The sequence below is a fragment of the Scyliorhinus torazame genome, chromosome 3 (assembly GCF_047496885.1).
Source record: "Scyliorhinus torazame isolate Kashiwa2021f chromosome 3, sScyTor2.1, whole genome shotgun sequence".
Lineage (NCBI taxonomy): Eukaryota > Metazoa > Chordata > Chondrichthyes > Carcharhiniformes > Scyliorhinidae > Scyliorhinus > Scyliorhinus torazame.
Window position 1 is genome coordinate 183528716 of NC_092709.1, and position 12706 is coordinate 183541421.

General features: G+C 51.7%; 1 protein-coding gene across 1 annotated transcript in view; it reads left to right on the forward strand.

Annotated features, from left to right (window-relative positions):
* Positions 1-12706, forward strand: part of nwd2 (NACHT and WD repeat domain containing 2) — a 241164-nt gene that overhangs the window by 204453 nt on the left and 24005 nt on the right. The gene's annotated exons all lie outside the window — the stretch shown is intronic.

The following is a 12706-nucleotide window of genomic DNA, read 5'->3' on the forward strand; positions in this document are numbered from 1 at the left end:
TTAGTTAAGTTCGTAAAAGATTAAGTTAGAAAAAAAATGTTTCAGATCATTGACCTTGCACCAGAACTGGAAAAAGTTAAAGATGTAACAGGATTTAAATACAGAGAAGGGCAAAGGAGGTGGCCTCTGCAGTGCTCCAATGAAACCCAATGTAAGATCGAGGAACAGTGTCCCATCTTGTGATTTGACATTCTGGATTCAATATTGACTTCAATTTCAAGTAATAACTTCTCTTCTCTAATTTATTTGTTTATTATTTCCAGGTGGATTGCAGCTGCTGGTGATAATTCTGATTGTCCTATTTACACTTCCTCTCGAACCATCTTTTGTTTCTTTACTTGCCCCTTTTAGCATCTCCTCTTGCCTTACACCATCATCCCTTTTGTCATTTAATCTCTCTTGCCCTCCCCAATTGAGACCTTCCCCTTTTCTGCTTTCTGAGCTCTCTCCGTGCCTTTGTACTTGCTTTAAACCTGTTACATCTCTAACGTTTTGCAGTCTTGATGAATGATCATTGACCTGATATGTTAACTTTGTTTCTCTCTCCACCAATGTTGTTAGACCTGCAGTATTTTTCGAACATTTTCCGCTTTAAATTATGTTTTAGTAACCATAGATACCAGTTGTTTTGCCCACAGCATTTATTGTTTTGCTGACAACAATCATAAGGCAGTCTTAAGATTTTTTTAAATAAATATCAGGGAGATTCATTAGCACAGCTGCATTTAGTCCAATCCTTAAACTGTCTTTCAGGTGTACTTGAGGATAAAGTGAAAGTGACATTATATAATATAAAACACACAGTAGCTGGAGACAGCTATAACAATGAAAGTTGTCACACACATTAGAGCCACTTTGTGGATTCTATTGTTTTCTGAACATGAAAAATCCCCAAGGCTATTGGATGGAATCGCCAATTTTTCAAACAGCTACTAATTTTGCTCGGTACCTATCGAGCGATCCTTCTAGCTGCACCAATTTATAAAACAATTAATCCTATGTTTCAGGATTCAATCACCCTTTTTTCATTTTTTATCCCTTCAACCCAAGACTATTAGAAGTAGGAACATTGGAACACAGGAGTAGGCAACTTAGCTCCTTAAACCTATTCTGCCAAAATGAGATCAAGGCTGATCTGCAACGAAGTTGCAGATGCGTTGATGTTAATTTTCCCAAATTAGCTAGATTCTGGTAAGGTTCCATCAGATTAGAAAGTATAAAATATAAACCCTCTATTTAAGAACAGAGGAAGGCAGAAAACAGGGGCAGGATTCTCCCCTACCCGGCGGGGCGGGGGGTCCCGGCGTGATGGAGTGGTGGGAACCACTCTAGCGTCGGGCCGCCCCAAAGGTGTGGACATCTCTGCATCTTTAGGGGCCAAACCCTCACCTTGATTTCTTCTGGCAGAGTTGAGAGATGTTCACTCCCCGAGATCCTGTCTCCAAGTGCAATCAAATTAGCTCAATTAAAACGTAAAAGTTTCTCTAAGGCCAGGTTGCTGAGAAACACCACATACCTCTACTGGCCTATTTATTTACTGTTCACGCCTTAGCCCTCTCTAAGCACAATAGAAACACATTGGAACTTGACTGACCCCCACACATACAAACACCTTTGTCCAGCATGAATCTATCTATAGGTTTTATCCTTCCAGACACAGAAACATTACATTTCTTTTAATTATTTTTTTAAAATTTAGTATACCCAAGGGCAGTACGGTGGCACAGTGCAGTCTCACGGCGCCAAGGTCCCAGGTTCGATCCTGACTCTGGGTCACTGTCCGTGTGGAGTTTGCACATTCTCCCCGTGTTTGCGTGGGTTTCACCCCCACAACCCAAAGATGTGCAAGGTAGGTGGATTGAACATGCTAGATTGCCCCTTAGTTGGAAAAAATGAATTGGGTACTCTAAATTTATAGTACCTAATTCATTTTTTCCAATTAAGGGGCAATTTATCGCGGCCAATCCAGCTACCCTGCACATCTTTGGGTTGTGGGGGCAAAACACACGCAAACACGGGGAGAATGTGCAAACTCCACACGGACAGTGACCCATAGCCGGGATCAAACCTGGGACCTCGGCGCCATGAGGCAGCAATGCTAACCACTGCGTCACCGTGCTGCCTGGAAACATTAAAATAAACCTACTTAAAAATATACCTTATTTCTAATGTATACGAAATATAAATCCCTTAAAGCTACCTTTGATTTCCGAACGGAAAAAAAAACTATTTCCCATAATATCTTGTAAACTTCAATCAAACCATCACTTAACATCCAAAATGGCAGGGAATTCAATGCAGATTGTGTAACCTCATCACACAATTTAGCCTGATTAAATCGATGATGTACTCCCTGCAAAGTCACTATATCTTTCTGAGGGTGTGGTGCCTAGATCTGCCCACAGTACTCCAGGTGTGCTCTGACCAGGGATTTGTACAGCTGGAGTATGACTTCTATCTACTTTTATTTCATTCTTCTGGAAGAAAAGCCAAAATCACATTAGCCCTTTTGATTATTTTCTGTAACTGTATGGTACTTGTAGTTGTTTATGTATCTGGACCACCAGATCTTATTGTATCTCCACTGTTTTACTTTTTCATCATTTAGAAAGTTCTCTGTTGCATTCTTTTTAGTTCCATTGAAATTCATTTTGGCATCAAAGTAAATGACCTCACATTTGCCTACGTTGAAATCAATTTTCCAGTCATATCAATTATCCTATTAATAACACTCTAATTTTATGCTTCTATCCAATATGTAGGAACAGTAGTAGTCCAGCTAACCCCTCAAACCTGTTCTGTCACACCATTCAATTGGTTCATGGCTAATCTACACCATGTACTGCCATCTATCATTGTGTCGTCAGCAAATTTGGATCCATGGCTTTCTATTCCATCATATAAGTCATTAATAAATACGGTGAATAGCTAAAGTCCCAACATAAATCCTTCCATGATACACCAGTGACATCCTGTCAATTAGAGTACCTATTCATTATCCCCACTATCCAGCATTTGCTGCTCAACTAGTGTCCTATGTAGAGCAATAATTTGCCTTAAATTCCATGAGTTTCAAATGTAGTTCACAGTCCCTTGTGAGGGACTTTACCAATTGCCTTCTGGAAGTCTATTTAAATAACATAGACATTACCCCTGTCTGTTATTTTAATCACCTCTTCAGAAAAGCTAATAAGACTCATGGCCTATCCTTTGCAAGTCACCCTCATACCTACTTGAACAATTTCCCAACAAAATATTTTATGCTAACCAGTCCATAATGTCCTGGTTTCCCTCTCTCTGCATCATACACACATAGAGTCAGAGAGCCAAAGATGTTTACAACCTGGAAACAGGACCATTGGCCCAGCTGGTCCACGCCGCCCAGCTTCTGTCACTAAGCTAGTACCACTTGCCTGCATTTGGTCCATATCCCTCTATACCCATCATGCCCATGTAACTGTCTAACTGATTTTTTAAAAAAAATCTTTTATTGGCTTTTCTCATATTTATAAATAGTTGTTACTTATATACATTTCATTTTTCTTGCCCGTGCAAATTTGCTTTATTTTACAGAGAGGTTTGTTTTGTCCTTCATTTGACTAATTGTATGTACATTTTGCTGCCCTCTGAATCAGTCTATGATATCCCCCCCTTCCTCCCCCCCTGACCCTCGGATGGCGTACTTAATCTTCTCCAGGTGGAGAAATTCCGAGAGGTCAGCGAGCCAGTCTGCAGCTTTGGGTGGTGCTGCCGATCGCCAGCCGAGCAGGATTCTCCGGCGTGCGATTAGGGAAGCGAAAGCAAGGGCGTTGGCCCCCTTCTCTATGTGTAACTCTGGCTGTTCCGATACCCCGAAGATTGCCACTATTGGGCATGGCTTCACCCTCACCCCCACAACCTTGGACATTGCCTCGGAGAAGGCTGTCCAGAACCCAGCAAGCTTGGGGCAACCCCAAAACATGTGGGTGTGGTTGGTTGGGCCCCTCTGGCACCGCTCACATTTGTCCTCCACCTCCGGGAAGAACCTGCTCATTCGGGTTCTGGTCAGGTGCGCTCTGTGCACGACTTTGAGCTGCATTAGGCTTAGCCTTGCACAGGAGGAGGTGGAGTTCACCCTGCTCAGTGCTTCGCTCCAGAGTCCCCATCCCACCACCGTCCCCAGTTCGTCCTCCCATTTATGTCTGGTCCCATCCAGTGGAGTCAGGGCTCTGTCCAGTAGCTGTCCATATATTTTCCCACATAGCCCCCCTTTCTCGCTGCTGGTGCCTATCAGGTCCTCTCATAGTGTGCTTTCTGGGGCCCCGGGGTACCCTACTGTCACTTTGCGGAGGAAGTGTTTTATTTGGAGATGTCTCCATTCCTGTCCTCTTGATAGTTTCCGCTTCCTCGGCAGTTCGTCTCGTGTCGCCAGTCTGTGCCCTACGTAGAAGTCCCAGACCGTCAGTGTGCCCGCATCTGCCTCCATCTTTTGAAGGTGGTATCTAGCATGGCTGGGGGGAATCTGTGATTGCCGCAGACGGGGGCCATGGGGGCCATTTTAGTTATCCCGAAGTGTTGTCTCAGCTGGGTCCATGTTCTCAGCGTGGCCGCCACCACTGGGCTTGTTGTGTATCTTGTTGAGGGGGATGGGAGTGCTGCTGTGGCCAGGGCCCGCAGGATTGTTCCTTTACAGGATGCCTCCTCCATTTGTACCCAATCTGTGTCGGGTTCTTGTACCCATCCCCTCACTTTTTCTGCCGTTGCTGCCCAGTGGTGGTATTGTAGGTTCGGTAGATCCAGGCCCCCTCTGACTTTCCCTCTTTGCAGTGTCGGTTGTGAATTCTCGGGTTCTGACCACCTCGACACAAACGCCATGATTAGCCTGTCTATGTTTTGGAAAAAGGCCTTGGGGATGAAGATCGGGATGGATCTAAACAGGAAGAGGAACCTTGGCAGTACGTTCATCTTGATTGTCTGCACTCTCCCCGCCAGGGAGAGTGGGAGTGAGCCGCACCTTTGAAGGTCTTTTCTTACTTCCTCCACCAGGCTGGTGAGGTTCCACTTGTGAATCTGTGGAAGTATTCAGAGCTGGTGGTGTTAGTTCGGACACTCGCTTTGGGAGCGTTGTACAGGAGCCTCACCCAGACGGTGAATCCCGCTCCTAGCCCAAACCGTTCCAGTACCTCGAGGAGGTAGCTCCATTCGACTCTGTCAAAGGCCTTTTCTGCGTCCAGGGAGATGATCACCTGTGGTGTTCTCTCCCCAGAGGGGGTCATTATTACGTTCAGCAGCCGCCTGATGTTCGCTGTGAGCTGCCTACCCTTGACAAAGCCCGTTTGGTCCTCTGCGACCACCTCTCGTACGCAGCCCTCCAGCCTTTTGGCCAGGACCTTTGCGAGTATTTTCCCATCCACGTTCAGCAGTGAAATGGGTCTGTATGATCCACATTCTGTCAGGTCTTTATCTTTTTGGGGTATTAGTGAGATTGTGGCATGCGCTAGCGTTGGGGGCAGGGTGCCCCTTGCCAGTGAGTCCGCGAACATGTCCCTTCGGTGTGGGGCCAGGACTGGTGCGAATGTTTTGTAGAAGTCCGCCGGGAACCCATTGGGTCCCGGTGCCTTCCCCACCTGCATGGAGCTGATGCTCTCCATGATTTCTCCCAAATATATTGGTGCTTCCAGCTCCCCCATCTGTCCTCCCCCACCATTGGCAGTTCCAGTGTGTCTAGTAACTGTTTCATTCCCACATCCCCGTTGGGGGGCTCAGAGGTCTAGTCTCCGGTAGAAGGTCTCAAATGCCCGATTGACCTCCTTTGGCTCTGTTACCAATCTGCCTATGCTATCCTTAACCTACGCTATTTCCCTTGTGGCTCCCTGCTTTCTCAGCTGATGAGCCAATAGACGGCCAGCCTTGTCTCCATGTTTGTAGAAGGTCCCCCGTGTCTGGCGGAGTTGGTACACTGCTTTCCTAGTGGATAGCAGGTTAAAGTCCATTTGCCGCTTTTTCCTCTCCGCCAGCAGCTCTACGGTCGGAGCCTCGGAGTATTTTCTATCGACTTCCAGAATGGAGTCCAGAACCTGTTGCTTGGCCACCCTCTCTTCCCTATCTCTACTTGCCTTGTAGGCTATGATCTCTCCTCTGATCACGGCTTTCAGTGTCTCCCAGAACGTGGAGGGTGAGACCCCCCCATTTTGGTTGTTACTAAAGTAATCGCCTATGGCCTGCAATATTTTTTGGCAGAAAGCCTTGTCGGCCAGGAGGTCCGTGTCCAGCCTCCACGTGTGGCGCTGAGCCCGGCCTATCTCCAGCCTCACATCCATATAATGTGGAGCGTGGTCGGAGATAACGATCGCGGAGTACTCCGTTCCCGTGATCCCTGGAAGCACCGATTTCCCCACTGCAAAGAAGTCGATACTTGTGTACTTGTGAGAAGTATGAAAATTCCTTCTCTCCCGGGTGCAGGAACCTCCATGGGTCCACCGCCCCCATCTGCTCCATAAATGCTCCTAGTTCCCTGGCCATGCCAGACTTTTTCCCTGTTCTGGGGTTTGATCGGTTGGTCAGTGTGTCCAGCACGCAGTTAAAGTCGCCCCCCCATAATCAGTCGGTGTGTGTCAAGGTCGGGGATTTCCGCCATGGTCTTCTTTATGAATTCTGAGTCGTCCCAGTTGGGAGCGTACACATTTACTAGTACGACAAGTGCCCCTTCCAGGACACAGCTGACCATGACGTACCGTCCCCCTGGGTCCGTAACTATCTTGGTTCCCGTAAACTTTGTCCTTTTGCTAATTAATATTGCTACTCCCCTAGCCCTCGTCCCGTAACATGAGTGGTACGTCTGGCCCACCCAGCCCTTCCTTACCAGCAGTCAGTCCTTCTCCCTCAGGTGCGTCTCTTGCAGGTAGATTATGTCTGCTTTTAGGCTTCTTAGGTGGGCGAACACTCTGGATCTTTTGACCGGGCCGTTGAGTCCCCTTACATTCCAGGTAACAATCCTGGTGGTGGGTTTCTGACCCCCCGGTCCTGCGGGATCACCCATATTTACCTGGTGGACACACCCCTGCACTCTGGGGTTTCCCTTTGTTAGTGGGCCGTCCAAAATGACCAGGGTCACCACTCTCACCATGGAGTCGGGCCCTAGCGCTCAGGGGTTTCCCTTTGCCCAGGGGGCATCCAATGTGGCCACCAGCTGTGTGTACACCAGACGGGTGCGCCCCTGCGCTCTGCCTCTGCCCTGATGCCCTCTCGAGTGGCTGTTTGCAGCGCCCCCTTGGTTCCTCGCCCTGCTCCCTGCCCGCCGAGGGCTATGTCTGTACTACTTCACTATCTCACCCTTCTCTTTGCTTCTTTTTTGTTCTGCGTTCTCCCCCAGACTCCTCTCCCCCCACTAGCCCCTGTCCCTTTGTCCCCCCTCCCTGCATTCTCACCCCCCTTTTGCCGCCCCCCTCCCCTCCTTGTGCCAGGCGCTCCCCCTCCCCTGAGAAGGGCACCGCAGCCCCCCCCCTCCTTCCTGCCCTCCCGTGCTGGCCCTCCTCGCTAGTACGGTGGCCCTCCTCCCAGTATTTGCCCAGTTCTGGCACTGTTTAACCTTGCTCCTACTAGCCCTTGTCTCGCCCTTCTGTTTGCTTTCCTCACCTTCATTTCCCTCCCTCCACTACCCCCCCCCCCCACCCCCATTGCATTGAGGGAGGAGACAAGCTCTGAGACAAGACAGCACAGTCCCGCACAAGGCATAACACACATGTGCAAAGTTCATGAGTCCATTGTCCTTGTTTGCGGTCTGTCCTCCGCTCTTCGTTCTGGTTTTCCCTTCCTTTTCCGTCCCCATGTCTTTCATTACGGTTGCATGTGCTCCTCCCCCAGCTTGTTCGCTCTAACGAACTCACCAGCCGTTGCTGGGGTGTTAAAATACAGCTCTTTCCCCTCAAATGTACAGCTCTTTCCCCTCAAAAGTTTGGCCGGGAATAACATCCCAAATTTTACCTTGCTTTTGTGCAGTGCTGATTTGGCCCTGTTGAATTCAGCCCTTTTTTTGGCCAGGTCCACCCCAATGTCCTGATACACCCTTATGGTCTTCCCTTCCCACATGCTCTGTTTCATTTGCCGGGCCCACTTTAGGATGCTCTCCCGGTCTTGGAACCGGTGCAGCTTCGCAATAATTGCTCTGGGCTGGTCCCCGGCTTTGGGCTTGGGTTGGAGCGACCTGTGCGTCCTGTCTATTTCCGGTGGGTTTGGGAATACCTCCTTTCCCACTAGCTTGCCCATCATATGGGTGATGTAGCCTGTTGGGTCTCTGCCCTCTATCCCCTCTGGCAGACCCACTATTTTAATGTTCTGCCGTCTGGACCTATTTTCCTGGTCCTCCACTTTCCCTCTTAGGCTCCCCTGGGCCATTACTCACCTTTTCACCTCGGCTTCTTGGGTTATCACCTTGTCGCTCTGGTCCGAGGTGGCCCTCTCCAACTCCAGAATCGTTTTTCCTGCGCTTTCACTTCCCTTTCCAGGCCTTCGATGGTCTGCTGCATTTTGTGCATCGTCTCCTTCATCATTGCTTGGAGCTCCGACCAGAGCGCCTCCTTTATGCTGGTCGCTGCGTCCTGCTCCCGCTCCGCTGCTTGGTCCGTCATCGTGTACCCTTTCAGGCATGCCTGTACCTCCGTCCCGTCTTGTGGGGCAGCCTGCCTGCACGTCCGCCGCTCATGCGCCTTACCCTCGCTGCTGCTGCTGCTTGCGTCTCGCTGTCCTTTCACCTTGGTGTTTTTCTTTCCTCCAGCCATCTGTCTGTCTCTCTTTCTTTCCCCGTTGCTGTTCCTTCCCCTGGGGCTGCTCTCACTTCCCCCGCTCCTCTGCTCTCGCTGGGTCTGCCTCGGGCTTCGGGTGTCCCTTTTTTTTTTGTTTGGGGGGGGGGGGCGTTGTTGGTTACCTTCCTCCCTTCCTTCCTTTCTCTCTTTCCTTGTCTCTTTGTTTATTTATTTATTTACTTTTATTTTTCCCCCCTTCTCTTTTTTTCCCCCCTTCCTTCTCACTGGGTCAGGAGGGTTTGGGAGAGGTGTTTCCTGGTGCAGACCGGTGTCCCTCTTTGTCTCGCCACTCACCATGTGGTCGCTACCGGTCCGTTGCCGGGGGGGGGTTCCCTCTCTGAGGCACGATCAATTTGGCTGGAGACGAAGTTGAATTCAAACTGAGGCTTTATTAGTATCTGAAGTGTGGCCTCCTACAGCAGCTGACGAAATGGCTGCTAGCTGAAGGCCACGCATATTTATAACCCGGCTCCTGGGCGGAGCTAGCATGCAGGGGCCCACGTGAACCTGTAGTGCAGGTTCTACCGTACATCCCTTAATATAGGAGCACAGTGGTTTACCACATTCACCCCCTGTTAAAATTGAGTCAGGCGGGGGTGGTGGATAACTATATACAATTCGCAATCTTTAATATTTACAGAACAGTGAAAAAAAAATGTCTCTGGTCATCCGGTGGGCCGGTCAGAGGTTCAGCCGGTCCGGCGCCTTGATCGTCCTCTGGGATCGACGAAGTGGAGCCGGCGATGTTGGTGCTGTCGTGGACGAAGTTGACTCCGGGAGCGTGCCAAAATTCTCTTCATCAACGGGGCTGGGCATGGGGAGGACGGACGGTCCTAGGGGGTGGTGATGGGGGCGGCGGGGGAAGGGGAGAGTGGCGCCGGGGGCAACGGGGATGGTGTGGGGGCGGAACCTGCTGGTGCCAGGTCCCTGAGGGAGACGGTATCCTGGCGGCCGTCGGGGAACGCCGCGTAGGCATACTGTGGGTTTGCGTGGAGCAGGTGCACCCTTTCCACCAAAGGGTCCGCCTTGTGGAGCCGCACATGTTTACGGAGAAGCACAGTTCCCAGAGCTGTGAGCCAAGTTGGGAGTGATACGCCGGATGTGGACTTCCTGGGGAAGGCAAAAAGGCGTTCATGCGGTGTACTGTTAGTAGCAGTGCAAAGCAATGAGCGAATGGAATGTTGTGCATCAGGGAGGACCTCTTGCCAGCCGGAGGCCGGGAGATTTCTGGACCGTAGGGCCAGCTGAACGGCCCTCCATACCGTCCCATTCTCCCTTTCTACCTGTCCGTTTCCCCGGGGGTTGTAGTTATAGGCAGAGAGCTCGATTCTCCACCGCAAGATTTTGTCATTTTTGATCTTGCCCCGTTGTGTGTTGTTGAACATGAAGGGTACCGACCGAGTGAATCTCCTGCCGGCCAGGTAATGCCTCCAATGTCGCACAGCCTCAACGATAGCCTGGGCCACCTTTTCGACGGATGAGTGCCGAATTTCGGAGGCTTGGAGGGTGCGGGAAAAGAATGCCACGGGCCTGCCTGCCTGGTTGAGGGTGACGGCAAGGGCGACGTCCGATGCGCCGCTTTCTACTTGGAAAGGAAGTGTTTCATCTACAGCGTGCATTCCAGCTTTGGCAATATCAGCTCTGAGCCGGGCAAAAACCTGTTGGGCCTCGGCCGTCTGGGGGAAATGAATTGACTGTATGAGTGGGTGGGCCTTGTCCGCATAGTTTGGGACCCACTGAGCGTAATACGAGAAGAACCCCAGGCAGCGTTTGAGGGCCTTGGGCCAGTGGGGAAGGGGGAGCTCCATAAGGGGGCGCATGCGGTCGGGATCGGGCCCCAGAACTCCGTTCTGGACTACGTAGCCGAGGATGGCTAAGCGGTTTGTATGGAACACACGCTTCTCCTTGTTATACGTGAGGTTGAGGAGAGTGGCGGTGCGGAGAAATTTAGCGAAGTTGGCGTCGTGGTCCTGCTGATCATGGCCACAGATGGTCACATTGTCTAGGTACGGAAACGTGGCCCGTAAGCCGTACCGGTCGACCATTCGGTCCATCTCCCTTTGAAAGACCGAAACCCCATTGGTGACGCCGAAGGGGACACTAAGGAAGTGGTATAGCTGGCCGTCAGCCTCGAAGGCGGTGTATGGCTGATCTGATTTACGGATGGGGAGCTGGTGGTAAGCGGATTTCAGGTCCACCGTTGAGAAGACCCGGTACTGTGCAATCTGGTTAACCATGTCAGATATCCGTGGAAGGGGTACGCGTCGAGCTGCGTGTACCTGCGGAGAAATTTAGCGAAGTTGGCGTCGTGGTCCTGCTGATCATGGCCACAGATGGTCACATTGTCTAGGTACGGAAACGTGGCCCGTAAGCCGTACCGGTCGACCATTCGGTCCATCTCCCTTTGGAAGACCGAAACCCCATTGGTGACGCCGAAGGGGACCCTAAGGAAGTGGTATAGCTGGCCGTCAGCCTCGAAGGCGGTGTATGGCTGATCTGATTTACGGATGGGGAGCTGGTGGTAAGCGGATTTCAGGTCCACCGTTGAGAAGACCCGGTACTGTGCAATCTGGTTAACCATGTCAGATATCCGTGGAAGGGGTACGCGTCGAGCTGCGTGTACCTGTTGATGGTCTGGCTGTATTCCACGACCATTCGATATTTCTCCCCAGACTTAACCACTACCACTTGAGCTCTCCAGGGGCTGCGCTGGCCTCGATGACTCCCTCCTGAAGCAACCGCTGGACCTCGGACCCGATGAAGGCCTAATCCTGGGTGCTGTACCGTCTGCTCCTGGTGGTGACGGGTTTGCAATCTGGAGTTAGATTGGCAAAGAGGGAAGGAGGATCGACCTTTAGGGTCGCAAGGCCACACACAGTGAGGGGTGGTAAGGGTCCGCCGAATTTAAGGGTCAGGCTCTGGAGGCTGCACTGAAAATCCAGGCCAAGGATAAGTGCAGCGCAGAGGTTAGGGAGGACGTAGAGGCGAAAACCGTGGAACTCTACGCCTTGGACTGTGAGCGTGACCGTGCAGTACCCCCGGATCGCTATGCGATGGGAGCCGGAAGCCAGGGAGATACTTTGATTGGTAGGGTGTACGTTAAGGGAGCAGCACCTTACCGTATTTGGATGTACAAAGCTCTCGGTGCTCCCGGAGTCCAGTAGGCAGGAGGTCACGTGGCCGTTGACTTTCACGCTGGTGGATGCGTTGGTCGGAGCGTGTGGTCTGGACTGGTTGATTACCATGGATGCGAGTCGTGGTTGATCGTCGGGTAGTGAGGCGGCCGCTGCGTCGGGGTCCTGAATTGCCGTTGGTCTCCGTGTACTGCGGGGTGGACAAGATGGCGGCGCCCGGAGGTCCTGGGGGTCACAAAATGGTGGTGCCCATGGAACGCACGTTGCGGGATTGGAGCAAGATGGCGGCGCCCATGAAATGCACGTGTTGTGCGGGGGAGAAGATGGCGCCACCCATTGCGCGCACATGGCCTGGGGAGGAGGGGAGGGTAGCGGCGCCCATTGTCCGTGACCGGGGGGGAGGTTGGGGCTGCCGCTGAGCGGGCCTGGTGCGGGGGAGAAGATGGCGGCGGCCATTGCTCGCACATGGCCTGGGGAGGAGGGGAGGATAGCGGCACCCATTGTCCGTGACCGGGGGGGTGGGGGCGACCGCTGCCGCTGAGCAGGCCTGGCACACCGCTGCGTAGTGGCCCTTCATCCCGCAGGCCTTACAAAGGGCAGCGCGGGCCGGGCAGCGTTGGCGGGGGTGTCTTTGTTGGCCACAAAAATAGCATTGGGGCCCCCCAGAGATCACTGGCTGGCGCGTAGCGCAGGCGTACTGGGTGGGTAGTAGGAGGAGTGGGCCGCCCGGTTGGGGGCGTAGGACTATACATTGCACAGGGCGACCGTCATGGAAAACGCTAGTGTTTTAGT